Below are 13,350 nucleotides of genomic sequence, written 5' to 3'. Positions count from 1 at the left end.
CTGTTTTGCACCCGTTGTATTTGAACGTAGAGCCTACCACACCCGATCATCACGTGGTGTCTCAGCACGAAGAACTTTCGCAACGGTGCATACTCAGGGAGAACAATTCTTGATAATTAGTGAGAGATCATCTTAAAATGCTACCGTCAATCAAAGCAAGATAAGATGCATAAAGGATAAACATCACATACAATCAATATAAGTGATATGATATGGCCATCATCATCTCGTGCTTGTGATCTCCATCTCCGAAGCACCGTCGTGATCACCATCATCACCGGCGCGACACCTTGATCTCCATCGTAGCATCATTGTCGTTACGCCATCTATTGCTTATACGACTATCGCTACCGCTTAGTGATAAAGTAAAGCAATTACAGGGCATTTGCATTTCATACAATAAAGCGACAACCATATGGCTCCTGCCAGTTGCCGATAACTTCGGTTACAAAACATGATCATCTCATACAATATAGCATCACGTCCTGACCATATCACATCACAACATGTCCTGCAAAAACAAGTTAGATGTCCTCTACTTTGTTGTTGCAAATTTTACGTGGCTGCTACGGGCTGAGCAAGAACCGTTCTTACCTACGCATCAAAACCACAACGATAGTTCGTCAAGTTAGTGTTGTTTTAACCTTCGCAAGGACCGGGCGTAGCCACACTCGGTTCAACTAAAGTGAGAGAGACAGACACCCGCCAGTCACCTTTAAGCAACGAGTGCTCGTAACGGTGAAACCAGTCTCACGTAAGCGTACGCGTAATGTCAGTCTGGGCTGCTTCATCTCACAATGCCGCTAAACCAAAGTATGACATGCTGGTAAGCAGTATGACTTGTATCGTCCACAACTCACTTGTGTTCTACTCGTGCATATGACATCTATGCATAAAAACAGGCTCGGATGCCACTGTTGGGGAACGTAGTAATTTCAAAAAAAAAATCCTACGCACACGCAAGATCATGGTGATGCATAGCAACGAGAGGGGAGAGTGTTGTCCACGTACCCTCGTAGACCGAAAGCGGAAGCGTTAGAACAACGCGGTTGATGTAGTCGTACGTCTTCACGGCCCGACCGATCAAGCACCGAAACTACGGCACCTCCGAGTTCTAGCACACGTTCAGCTCGATGATGTCCCTCGAACTCCGATCCAGCCGAGTGTCGAGGGAGAGTTCCATTAGCACGACGGCGTGGTGACAATCTTGATATTATACTGTCGCAGGGCTTCGCCTAAGCACCGCTACAATATTATCGAGGAGGACTATGGTGGAGGGGGGCACCGCACACGGTTAAGAGATCAAGAGATCAATTGTTGTTGTGTCTATGGGGTGCCCCCCTGCCCCCGTATATAAAGGAGCAAGGGGAGGAGGCGGTCGGCCAGGGAGAGGTGCGCCAAGGGGGGGAGTCCTACTCCCATCGGGAGTAGGACCCCTCCTTTCCTAGTAGGAGTAGGAGAGAAGGAAGGGGAAAGGAGAAGGGAAGGAAGGAGGGGGCGCAGCCCCTCCCCTAGTCTAATTCGGACTAGGCCTTGGGGGGCACGCGGCCTGCCCTAGGCAGCCCCTCTCTCTTTCCCGTATGGCCCAATAAGGCTACTCCCCGGCGAATTCCCGTAACTCTCCGGTACTCCGAAAAATACCCGAATCATTCGGAACCTTTCCGAAGTCCGAATATAGTCGTCCAATATATCGATCTTTACGTCTCGACCATTTCGAGACTCCTTGTCATGTCCCCGGTCTCATCCGAGACTCTGAACTCCTTCGGTACATCAAAAACAATAAACTCATAATATAACTGTCATCGAAACCTTAAGCGTGCGAACCCTACGGGTTCGAGAACAATGTAGACATGACCGAGACACGTTTCCGGTCAATAACCAATAGCGGAACCTGGATCCTCATATTGGCTCCTACATATTCTACGAAGATCTTTATCGGTCAAACCACATAACAACATATGTTGTTCCTTTTGTCATCGGTATGTTACTTGCCCGAGATTCGATCGTCGGTATCTCAATACCTAGTTCAATCTCGTTACCGGCAAGTCTCTTTACTCGTTACGTAATGCATCATCCCGCAACTAACTCATTAGTCACATTGCTTGCAAGGCTTATAGTGATGTGCATTACCGAGAGGGCCCAGAGATACCTCTCCGACAATCGGAGTGACAAATCATAATCTCGAAATACGCCAACCCAACATGTACCTTCGGAGACACCTATAGAGCTCCTTTATAATTACCCAGTTACGTTGTGACGTTTGGTAGCACACAAAGTGTTCCTCTGGTAAACAGGAGTTGCATAATCTCATAGTTGTAGGAACATGTATAAGTCATGAAGAAAGCAATAGCAACATACTAAACGATCAAGTGCTAAGCTAACAGAATGGGTCAAGTCAATCACATCATTCTCCTAATGATGTGATCCCATTAATCAAATGACAACTGATGTCTATGGTTAGGAAACTTAACCATCTTTGGTTAACGAGCTAGTCAAGTAGAGGCATACTAGTGACACTATGTTTGTCTATGTATTCACACATGTATTATATTTCCGGTTAATACAATTATAGCATGAATAATAAATATTTATCATGAAATAAGGAAATAAATAATAACTTTATTATTGCCTCTAGGGCATATTTCCTTTAGCTGTGGCTCCTGAGAGCACAGGGTGTATCTCCTGAGGGCACAGGGTGTACGCCCAGGGGGGTTTGTCAAAAACCTAAGGATAGGTTCTCATGGCGCGGAGGACGACTGCACGTATCAAGCTAAGCTTTCCTACCTTGACCCACTCAAATTACAAACACTGCATCAGGGACTGTAACCCTAACATAAAAAGGCACAACAGCACCAGTTCATTAGACGCCCTCGCATGGTACATTCTTCTTTTTTTGATTTGCAGGAGAAAGGAAAAGCTAAACAAAGAGGGCCCGAAGGCATGGCACCAGCGCCATGTTCTCAAGCAGCGCCTCAAGGTAGCCCGGCACTCCACCAGTTCCCCCTCAGGAGATCTGGGGTCACCGGCCTTGAGTCCAAGTTCGCCGGCCCCCAGCTCCAGGCTGGGCTCCTCTCCGGCTTCACTGGAGCACTTCAACGGGACGAGCCACCGGCGTCCTCGACCTGAGCACGACGACGCGGAGGCCAGTCGTCGCCACCACTGCTCGAGCTCTCATCCGAGGAGGAGCTGTCGCTGCAAGAAGAGGAGTGCGTGTCGCTAAGGCCAAGTTCTTCATCGCCACCATCGTCGTCGCTGCTATCCTCTGGGCAACACCCCACGCGGCGGCCGTTCCCCCCGAACACCCACACGTAGAGGGTCACCAGGCCGTCGTACTTGAAGTGTAGGGTGCACCATCCGCCTAGGCCACGCTCGCAGGCAAAAGTCTGCCAGCCACTGGCCAGCACCATGTTGCCAGAGGCAAAAACCTCGGTGCTGACCCACGAGGCTCTGCTGCAGCACCCATCAGCCTGTAGCCAGAGGCCAGCAAGCCCCAAAAAGGAAGCTCGCCGGAGAAGAAGCGGGGGAGCCGGAGCGAGGTGCCAGCCAGGCTCTCCGACCACACCACGAACTCGGGAAGCACCTCCAGCAAAGAAAAGCGCGGCCGAGGCGGGCGCATGATCACAGCGTGCCTCCCTTTATTATGGGGGCTGCTCCGGGGCCGGTAGCCCCCGCCACAGGAAGAGGTGCCATCACAAGCACCCGGCGCAACGCTGCCTTTGGGGGGTGCATGGCCGCGCCCCCTGGATGCTGCCGGAGGGACCACAGGGTGCTTGCGGGGATGGCCACGGCCCCTCTTGAGAGGAGGAGAGGCTGGCCCCTCCTTGGGGGCCTTCCCTTTCTCAGCCGCTGAGAACCTCTTCGGCGATGCCATGGGAGCAAGACGGAGAGGAAGGAAGCAAGCGGGAGCAAAACGAAGGAAAGATGGACAGGGGGCTCCACCCCTTCCTCACATTTATAGCCAAAGGAGGCCAACCTCCGGCCTCCACGACCTCGCGCCATCATGACACTCTGCATGCAGCATCGACCAGTCAAGTCGAGCAGTTGCCAAGGCAGCGTGGGGAAGCGGAGTCGCCCATGTCCAACCCATTGCCACGTGTCATCAAGGCCGCAAGAGGTTAGGGCCCACGGCGCTCCGCACTTGCCCTTTGGCTTCGCCTAGAAGCCAAGTCCGAGCGCGCCTTGGGCCCGGGGGCTACTGTCGGCATCCTGGATTTTGGGGTATCTAGCCCTACCTGCCTGCAGCCCACCGTGTGGCTCCATCAACGGCCTGGTATGGCCCAGCATCAACAACAACACAGCAAGACCCTCGCGAGGGGCCAAGCCTCGCGAGGCGGACGATGCCAAGACCCCTGAAGGAGTTGGCCTCCTTAGGAGGGCTCCTGAGGGGCGGAGAGATCTATGCAGATACCTCATGAGGCTCAGCTGACGTGAGCCATTACGACCAAGGCCAGGCGGGTGCCAGGCAGGCGCCAGGCGGGCACAGAGCGCAGGTTTCCTCTTCGGTGCAAGGAAGGCAAGCCACAGGCGCGGAGTCCCGAGGAAGCAGCCAAAGGTTTCCATTCTGGTGCAACGAGACCAAGACCGCCAGGACGGCAGGACGGAGGTCATCACCGAGCCCACCGCAGCGTCACGCTAGAGGCTTTTCGCAGGCGAAGATTACTTTTGTCAGGATAGGATGTACTACTTGTCCCCTTTCAAATCCCGCCGTTGTGGAATCCCTTCCCGCTCATATTTGGGAAGAGGACCAAGGCACTATATATAGGACCAAGCCACCACCATAGAGAGGGATCGATTCCTTCCTGAGAAACAGACCAGCTCAAGAACACCTCACCTCCTGAGGCTTGTTCATCCTTGTACTAGTTCATCCATAGCCCCTCGAGGCAATCCACCACACCACACTGGAGTAGGGTGTTACACTACAACGATGGCCCGAACCAGTATAAATCTCTGTGTCTTTGTGTCTCTGTGAGCTTTGCATGCTAGGCTAGGGAGGATCGCGAGTAGACAGGATGGGCAGGTTGAGATCTCTGCATGCACCCCAGTGTTCGAACCTCTCACGGGTTGCCGGGCCCAGAAATCCGACAAGGAATGGGAATGAATTACAACCGTACTGGTGTCATGGCTCGTACTCAAACATTTCGAATCTCAGTTTTTAAGTCCCCATAAATCCTAAACTCACCAGAAAATCATCAAAGGTGGCATGGTGTCACGTCATGGCACATATATGTCGTGGTAGAAACATTGTCCAATTTGGGCCAAGCTTTATTACAAACCTCTTACAAAAACTGGAGCTTCTCTCAAAGAAGCCTCGCGGTTCTGATATGGGAATGTGTTCCCCTTGTGGGCGAAACATAATCACTGCCTCTTTTCGCCTTGTATTTTCTTCCATTGGCAGCATGGAACCACAGGATATATGTGCTGAAATTTAAACTTATTCAGGGTTCGTTTGGCCTTTTTATACGCTAATTGAGTTTCCTAGGCATTTAATGTCCATAATTCAAATCTGAAATACAAATACATGCTCCAATTCATCAAAATGGCTAGAAAATTTATACATGTGTCCTTGGGTGCATGTTTAGGTCTCATGCCAGGAATGGGAACGAATTACAACCGTACCGGTGTCCTGGCTCTTCCTCAAACATTTCGAATCTCAGTTTCTAAGTCCCCATAAATCCTAAACTCACCAGAAAGTCATCAAAGGTGGCAAGGTGTTATGTCATGGCACATATATGTCATGCTAAAAACATTGCCAATTTGGGCCAAGCTTCATTACAAACCTCTTACAAACCGGAGCCTGTCGCAAGAACCCTCGTGGTTTCGATAGGGAAACGTGTCCCCTTGTGGTCCAAACGATAATCACTCCCTCTTCTAGCCTCGTATTTTCTTCTACACGCGATACGGAACAATTGGAGATTCGCACTGAACTTTGAAATTATTCAGGGTTTGTTTGACCTTTTTTATTCATTAAGTGAGTTTTCTAGGCATTTAATGTCCATCATTCAAATCCGAACTACAAATACATGCTCCAGCGCACCAAAATGGCTAGAAAAAACCGTACATGTTTCCTTGGGGTGCATGTTTAGGCCCCATGGAACGAATGGGAACGAATTCAACCATCTCGCCGTCCTGGCCTGGCCACAAACATTGCGAATGTCGGTTTTTAAATGTCTGTAAATCCAAAACTCAGCAGGAAATCATGAAACTTAGCATGGTGTCACTACATGGTATATATAATTGTCCAATTTGGGCGAAGCTATATTACAAGCCTTTTACAAACCGGAGCCTGTCGCAACCCTCGTGGTTCCGATAGGGAAACATGCCCCTCTTGTGGGCGAAACGATAATCGATGCCTCTTCTCGCCTTGAACTTTGTTTTCTATAGGCAACATAGAATAACAGGAGTGTCGGGCTGAAATTTGAAATGGTTCAGGGTTTGTTTGGCCATTGTATATATATTACTATTACTAAGTTTTATATGCATTTAATGTAGTCCATAATTCAAATTTGAACTACAACCACATGCTCCAGTGAAGCAAAATGGGTGGGAAATCGTACATGTGTCATTGGGTGCATGTTTAGGTCTCGTTTAAGGAATGAGAATGAATTACAAACTGGTCGTCATCCTGAAACAATGAGAATCTCGGTTTTTTAAATCCCAGTAAATAAAAAAGTCACCCAAAAAGATGAAACTTGGCATGGTTTCATGACATGGCACATATATGTCGTGGTAAAAAAATTATCCAGTTTGAGAAGAGGCGCACACATTAGTAGCCAACGAAGTCCTTGTTGAAACAAAAAGCTGACACGTTAATATCGCAAACGGTTGTAAATATTTACCATGTCGAAATTTAACCATACTCGGTGACGTGCGTGCAGCTGTTTGATTAGACGGGACGAGCACGAGAAGTCTGTCGTGCAGGTTCGACGGGACGCGTTCGAGTAGTCCGCCGCGCAGGCTCGATGGGACACGTGCGAGCACCAAGGCCGCCCATGCTCACCGGGAAGCGAGCTCTTTGACCTCCATCCACCAGCCGCCGCCCGCCTCGCTCACAACTTCTCCATTAATTGGTTAATTAAAGCACCTGGACGGAGGGTGTTTGCTTGTGATCCCATGGAAGCATTTGCTTTGTTCATGTTTTCAACTAGTATTCCGCCCTAATTTAAATTGCCACATAGGGCAATGGATAATACGACCACAAATAAAATGGCAACGGATAATACGACGACAAATTTACAATGGCGCACATAATAATTGTCTTATATATTCCGGATAATTTAAAATGCCACATGCGGCAAAGCCCGGAAGACATGGGGGCAAGAGAAGAAGGAAATTGCAGACAACGATCTGGGTCACTACTATCTCTACTCGTCGATGGATCGCCGGGCGGCGAAATCCTCTAGCTCCTTCAATTCCTCATGACTTTGCTTGAAAGCAGCCATAGATTCCTCCACCTCCTGCTCGCGCTCGATCCGGAGCTTCCTCAAGCCACCCATCAGTTCCTCGACGGCCGCTTTCAGTGTCATCTTCGAGGCACTGCTCTTCTCATGCAGCATCTTCTAGCCGGCGGCCTCCTCCTCCTTCTCGGCGACCAACTTGAGGAGCTTCGCATTGTCATCCATGAGTTGCTCGACGAGGCCGATCACCTTGTCAACCGAGGCATTGCTGATCTCGAGCAGCTTCATCAAGCCGTCAACCAGCTCCTGCTGCGTAGTGACACCAGCGAGAATGTCGTCGTCGCCGGCGAAGGACTTCAGGAACACCGGCTCATCGCGATGGCCGACACCACGAATGCACTTGTGAGAGCCCTCGCGTGCCCAGGAGAGCTTGTTCGAGGGCTCTGCGGCACGCCAGGGCATCTCTGCTGCGGCTGCGGCTTCGTGGCGGGACCTCTCTAGTGCTTCTGCGGCCTTGGTCTTTTCTGCCTGGTTATATGTCCACCCTAAACTCCTCCTACCGGTCATGGCGGAATGACTTGATAGAGAAAACCAGTTTTGTGGGTGATGAGGAGAGTAACTGTGAAGTAATTTTCGAGTGGGTAGTTTTTATAGCCCGGTGCTAAGTGTGAACACATATTACTTTGATAGGTGTGAACATATTTGCAATTACTTATTGTGTTGTAATCAGCAATGTGACGAGAAACAAGGTCAAAATTTATTGATGGTAGAAGGTTGACCACGTGGTTGCTCGCCGTTGAGGCGGTCGCGGCGCGCTCCGCTCTAGCGTCCCTGCGCATGCTCTGCTCGCTATTGAGGCAAAGTTATAATGGCAACTGTTAATAATTCTTAATAAGTGTCTTACATATTAATTTAAAATGCCGAATGCGGCAAGGCCCAGAACACTCACGACCTACATATGCATACAAATATAATAAAATATAAGCTAAAAGGCTGAGCTGGTGGCCTTTCGATGATGGTCTTCTCGGATTCCATGATCAGCATAGCACCCTTGCGGCCGTTCACTCCGAGTGTCCCGACCCGCCTCCACCTACGGAGCTGCTGGCGTGGGGAGGCTCTTGGGGCTGCTGGGCCTCTTCTAGAAGAGCTTGACAGTGTGCAATCGCGCGCATGACAACTCCACGGAACCGCTCCATTTCCATGTCTCTGGCCTGGTAGCAAATTCTGTCGATCACCTGCATCCTCAAGATATCACGTTGGTGATGTTCTACTTCGTCGGGGACGTGAACTCCGCCAAGGATGCGCTCATGCCTGGCCACCACATCACCGGGATCGAGGTTGACACGGCCGCCGCGGGCAATGATGAAGCCGTAGGCTGCCTTTATCTTGACTGAATTGCAGAGGTCCTCTGCCCATTCCTTGCAGGGCATCAGGCTCTCGATGAGCACTGGTGACGGTGGCTCTTCGGGTGGGTCGTCGATCATGCCGCCGAGCAGCTCTGGATCTTTTGCATGGTGGATAGCAAACTGCTCATCACACCTCCTCTTCAATATGTCGATTGTGCTCCCAAGAACTGTGACGCCGATATCGATGTCGATGGGCCATGGTGCCTGCACCGGCCGATGAAGCTCTTACTCCCCGACCTGCTCCGGCTTGTTCTCCTTGTCGAAGATGTAATGCAGGTAGGCATCAACGTCGAAGCTTTGGTCGTTGTCTGGCATGCTCGGAATAACTAATGGTAGATGGGTGAGTACTAGATCTTTGCAGAGTGTCGCGGCGGTGCGTTACCGCCTGGGTTATATGCAGCAAGCCGTTAGCTTGTGGCAGGAAACCGGTGAGGGAATAGGCGTGGATTTTACAATTCATCCATGTGGAGCGCGGGAAGCATTAGCTAGAACGTGGGAAGACTAAGTGGAGCACACACACAACCCGAATACCATATCCGATGCCACGTGTTATTTATCACACAAGTGTTAACATAAGGAAACGTATGTGTAACTTACTAATCATCGCACACGAGTACTCGTAGACGCATCATGTGCGATATTCCTAGCCACCGCAAGCAACTAGTTTGCATTTTTCAAAGTTTTTTGTACACACAGAATCGCACACGAACTAACTGTATTAACCGTCTGTGTTGTAATTTCTCATCGCAAACAGTTCATCCGAGTCGGCTGTTTGCCATGTATCACACACATCTTGTTAAGTTGAACCATTTCTGTTGCGCTCGCTAATCGAAAATAGTTCGTCTGAGTGAACCGTATGCCCTATATCACACACACCTTGACCTGGCTAACCGTTTATGTTGCACTCCCTAGTAGCAAACGGTTCATCGGAGCAAACTGTATGCCGTATATCGCACACAGATTGATATGGCTACCCATTTCTATTGTTCTGCCTCATCGCAAACAGTTCGAACGGGTTAACCGTATGCCCTTCATCGCACACGCAACTAAAACCTGAACCGTGATTGATGCACCCATCATCGCAAACGTTTTATACATTTCTGACGGTTTTCATACAGCACTGTTTGTGATTATGGCATCACACACAGTTTCTCGAAGGGTCTCTGATCGTCATGTCGCATTAGCAACATCCTTCAGTAGTGCAAGTACACAAAAATATGATTTTTCAAACCGTTATGGTTAGGCGTTGCATGTAGATGTAGTTCAAATTTGAATTAAAGTCAATAAATGGTTAGAAAATCATTTAAGTGTCTTTAAAAGGGCAAATGACCCCTGAAATTTTCCAAATTTTCACATGACAGTTGTATTAGTGCATGTTAAACATAGGAAAAAAATTTGAAGGCCATAAGAGGAAGCTATCTCCCGTTCGTCATCAAAAATGCATTGTTCCCTCTCGGAAACACGAACCTTCTAGCGAGTTGCTCCGGTTTGTGAAGCGTGTGTGTCCAAACGTTCGTCAAACATGCCAATTTCTTTACCACATCATCTTGGTGGCATGACATTAAATCAAGCAAGGTTTCATGTTTTTCTGATCATTTTTTAATTTTTGGAATTAAAATGCCATGTCACTCCATGCATACGTATGCATGTGCCCATGCCTTTAGACCAATATGTTCGAAAATTCCTTTTAATTTACTGCACATAGAATTAACTCGCACACAAGTACACAAACATATGATTTTTCAAATCGTTATGGTTAGGCATTGCATGTAGATGTAGTTCAAATTTGAGTTACGGTCATTAAATGGTTAGAAAATCACTTAAATGTCTTTAAAAGGTCAAATGACCCATGAAATTTTCCATTGAGCGCGTCCGCTGAAGGAAATATCCCCTAGAGGCAATAATAAAGTTGTTATTTATATTTCCTTATATCATGATAAATGTTTATTATTCATGCTAGAATTGTATTAACCGGAAACTTAGTACATGTGTGAATACATAGATAAACAGAGTGTCACTGGTATGCCTCTACTTGACTAGCTCGTTGAATCAAAGATGGTTAAGTTTCCTAGCCATCGACATGAGTTGTCATTTGATTAACGGGATCACATCATTAGAGAATGATGTGATTGACTTGACCCATTCCGTTAGCTTAGCACTTGATCGTTTAGTATATTGCTATTGCTTTCTTCATGACTTATACATATTCCTATGACTATGAGATTATGCAACTCCGGAATACCGGAGAAACACTTTGTGTGCTACCAAACGTCACAACGTAACTGGGTGATTATAAAGGTGCTCTACAGGTGTCTCCATGGTACTTGTTGAGTTGGCATAGATCAAGATTAGGATTTGTCACTCTGATTGTTGGAGAGATATCTCTGGGCCCTCTCGGTAATGCACATCACTATAAGCCTTGCAAGCAATCTGACTAATGAGTTAGTTGCGGGATGCTGCATTACGGAACGAGTAAATAGACTTGCCGGTAACGAGATTGAACTAGGTATTGAGATACCGACAATCAAATCACGGGCAAGTAACATACCGATGACAAAGGGAACAACGTACGTTGTTATGAGGTTTGACCGATAAAGATCTTCGTAGAATATGTGGGAGCCAATATGAACATCCAGGTTCCGCTATTGGTTATTGACTGGAGACGTGCCTCGGTCATGTCTACATAGTTCTCGAACCCGTAGGGTCCACACGCTTAATTTTCGATGACGATCGGTATTATGAGTTTATGTGTTTTGATGTACCAAAGATAGTTCGGAGTCCCGGATGTGATCACGGACATGACGAGGAGTCTCGAAATGGTCGAGACATAAAGATTGATATATTGGACGACTATATTCGGACACCGATGAGTTTCGGGGGTCACCGGATATTTATCAGAGTGCCGGGGGGTTATCGGAACCCCCGGGGGAACTAATGGGCCTACATGGGCCTTGTGAGAGAGAGAGGAGGGGGCCTAGGGCTGGCCGCGTGCCCCCCCCCTTTGGATTCCTAATTGGACAAGGGAGGGGGCGGCGACCCCTCTTTCCTCCCTCGCTCCCTCTCCATCCTTTCCCATTCCCCCTTCCTAGTTGGACTAGTAAAGGGGGAGTCCTACTCCTACTAGGAGGAGGACTCCCCCCCCCCCTCTCCTTGGCGCGCCCCAAGGATGGACGGCCTCCCCCCTTGCTCCTTTATATACGAGGGCACGGGGGCACCCTAGAACACACAAGTTGATTGTTTCCAGCCGTGTACGGTGCCCCCTCCACCATAATCCACCCAGGTCATATCGTGTAGTGCTTAGGCGAAGCCCTGCGCCGGTAGCTTCATCATCACCGTCATCACACCGTCGTGCTGACGAAGCTCTCCCTCGACACTCTGCTAGATCGTGAGTTCATGGGACGTCACCGAGCTGAACGTGTGCAGATGCGAAGGTGCCATACATTCGGTACTAGGATCGGTCGATCGTGAAGACGTACGACTACATCAACCGCGTTGTCATAACACTTCCGCTTATGGTCTACGAGGGTATGTGGACAACACTCTTCCCTCTCGTTGCTATGCATCACCATGATCTTGCATGTGCGTAGGAAATTTTTTTGAAATTACTACATTCCCCAACAATGGCATCCGAGCCAGGTTTATGCGTAGATGTTATATGCACGAGTAGAACACAAGTGAGTTGTGGGCAATAATAGTCATACTGCTTACCAGCATGTCATACTTTGATTCGGCGGTATTGTTGGATGAAGTGGTCCGGACCGATATTACGCGTACGGTAACACGAGACTGGTTCTACCGACGTGCTTCGCACACAGGTGGCTGGCGGGTGTCAGTTTCTCCAACTTTAGTTGAATCGAGTGTGCCTACGCCCGGTCCTTGTTGAAGGTTAAAACAACACATACTTGACGAAAAATCATTGTGATTTTGATGCGTAGGTAAGAACGGTTCTTGCTCAGCCCGTAGCAGCCACGTAAAACTTGCAACAACAAAGTAGAGGGCATCTAACTTGTTTTTGCAGGGCATGTTGTGATGTGATATGGTCAAGACATGATGCTAAATTTTATTATATGAGATGATCATGTTTTGTAACGGAGTTATTGGCAACTGGCAGGAGCCATATGGTTGTCGCTTTATTGTATGAAATGCAATCGCCATGTAATTGCTTTACTTTATCACCAAACGGTAGCGATAGTCGTAGAAGCAATAGTTGGTGAGACGACAACGATGCTACGATGGAGATCAAGATGTCGCTCCGGTGACGGTGGTAATCATGACGGTGCTTTGGAGATGGAGATCAAAGGCACAAGATGACGATGGCCATATCATATCACTTATATTGATTGCATGTGATGTTTATCCTTTATGCATCTTATTTTGCTTAGTTCGACGGTAGCATTATAAGATGATCTCTCACTAAATTTCAAGGTACAAGTGTTCTCCCTGAGTATGCACCGTTGCGAAAGTTCATCGTGCCGAGACACCACGTGATGATCGGGTGTGATAAGGTCTACATTCACATACAACGGGTGCAAGCCAATTTTGCACACGTA

Source organism: Triticum dicoccoides, chromosome 5B, assembly GCF_002162155.2.
Source record: "Triticum dicoccoides isolate Atlit2015 ecotype Zavitan chromosome 5B, WEW_v2.0, whole genome shotgun sequence".
NCBI lineage: Eukaryota > Viridiplantae > Streptophyta > Magnoliopsida > Poales > Poaceae > Triticum > Triticum dicoccoides.
The sequence above is the reverse complement of the archived record's forward strand: the minus strand, read 5'-3'. Positions refer to the sequence as shown.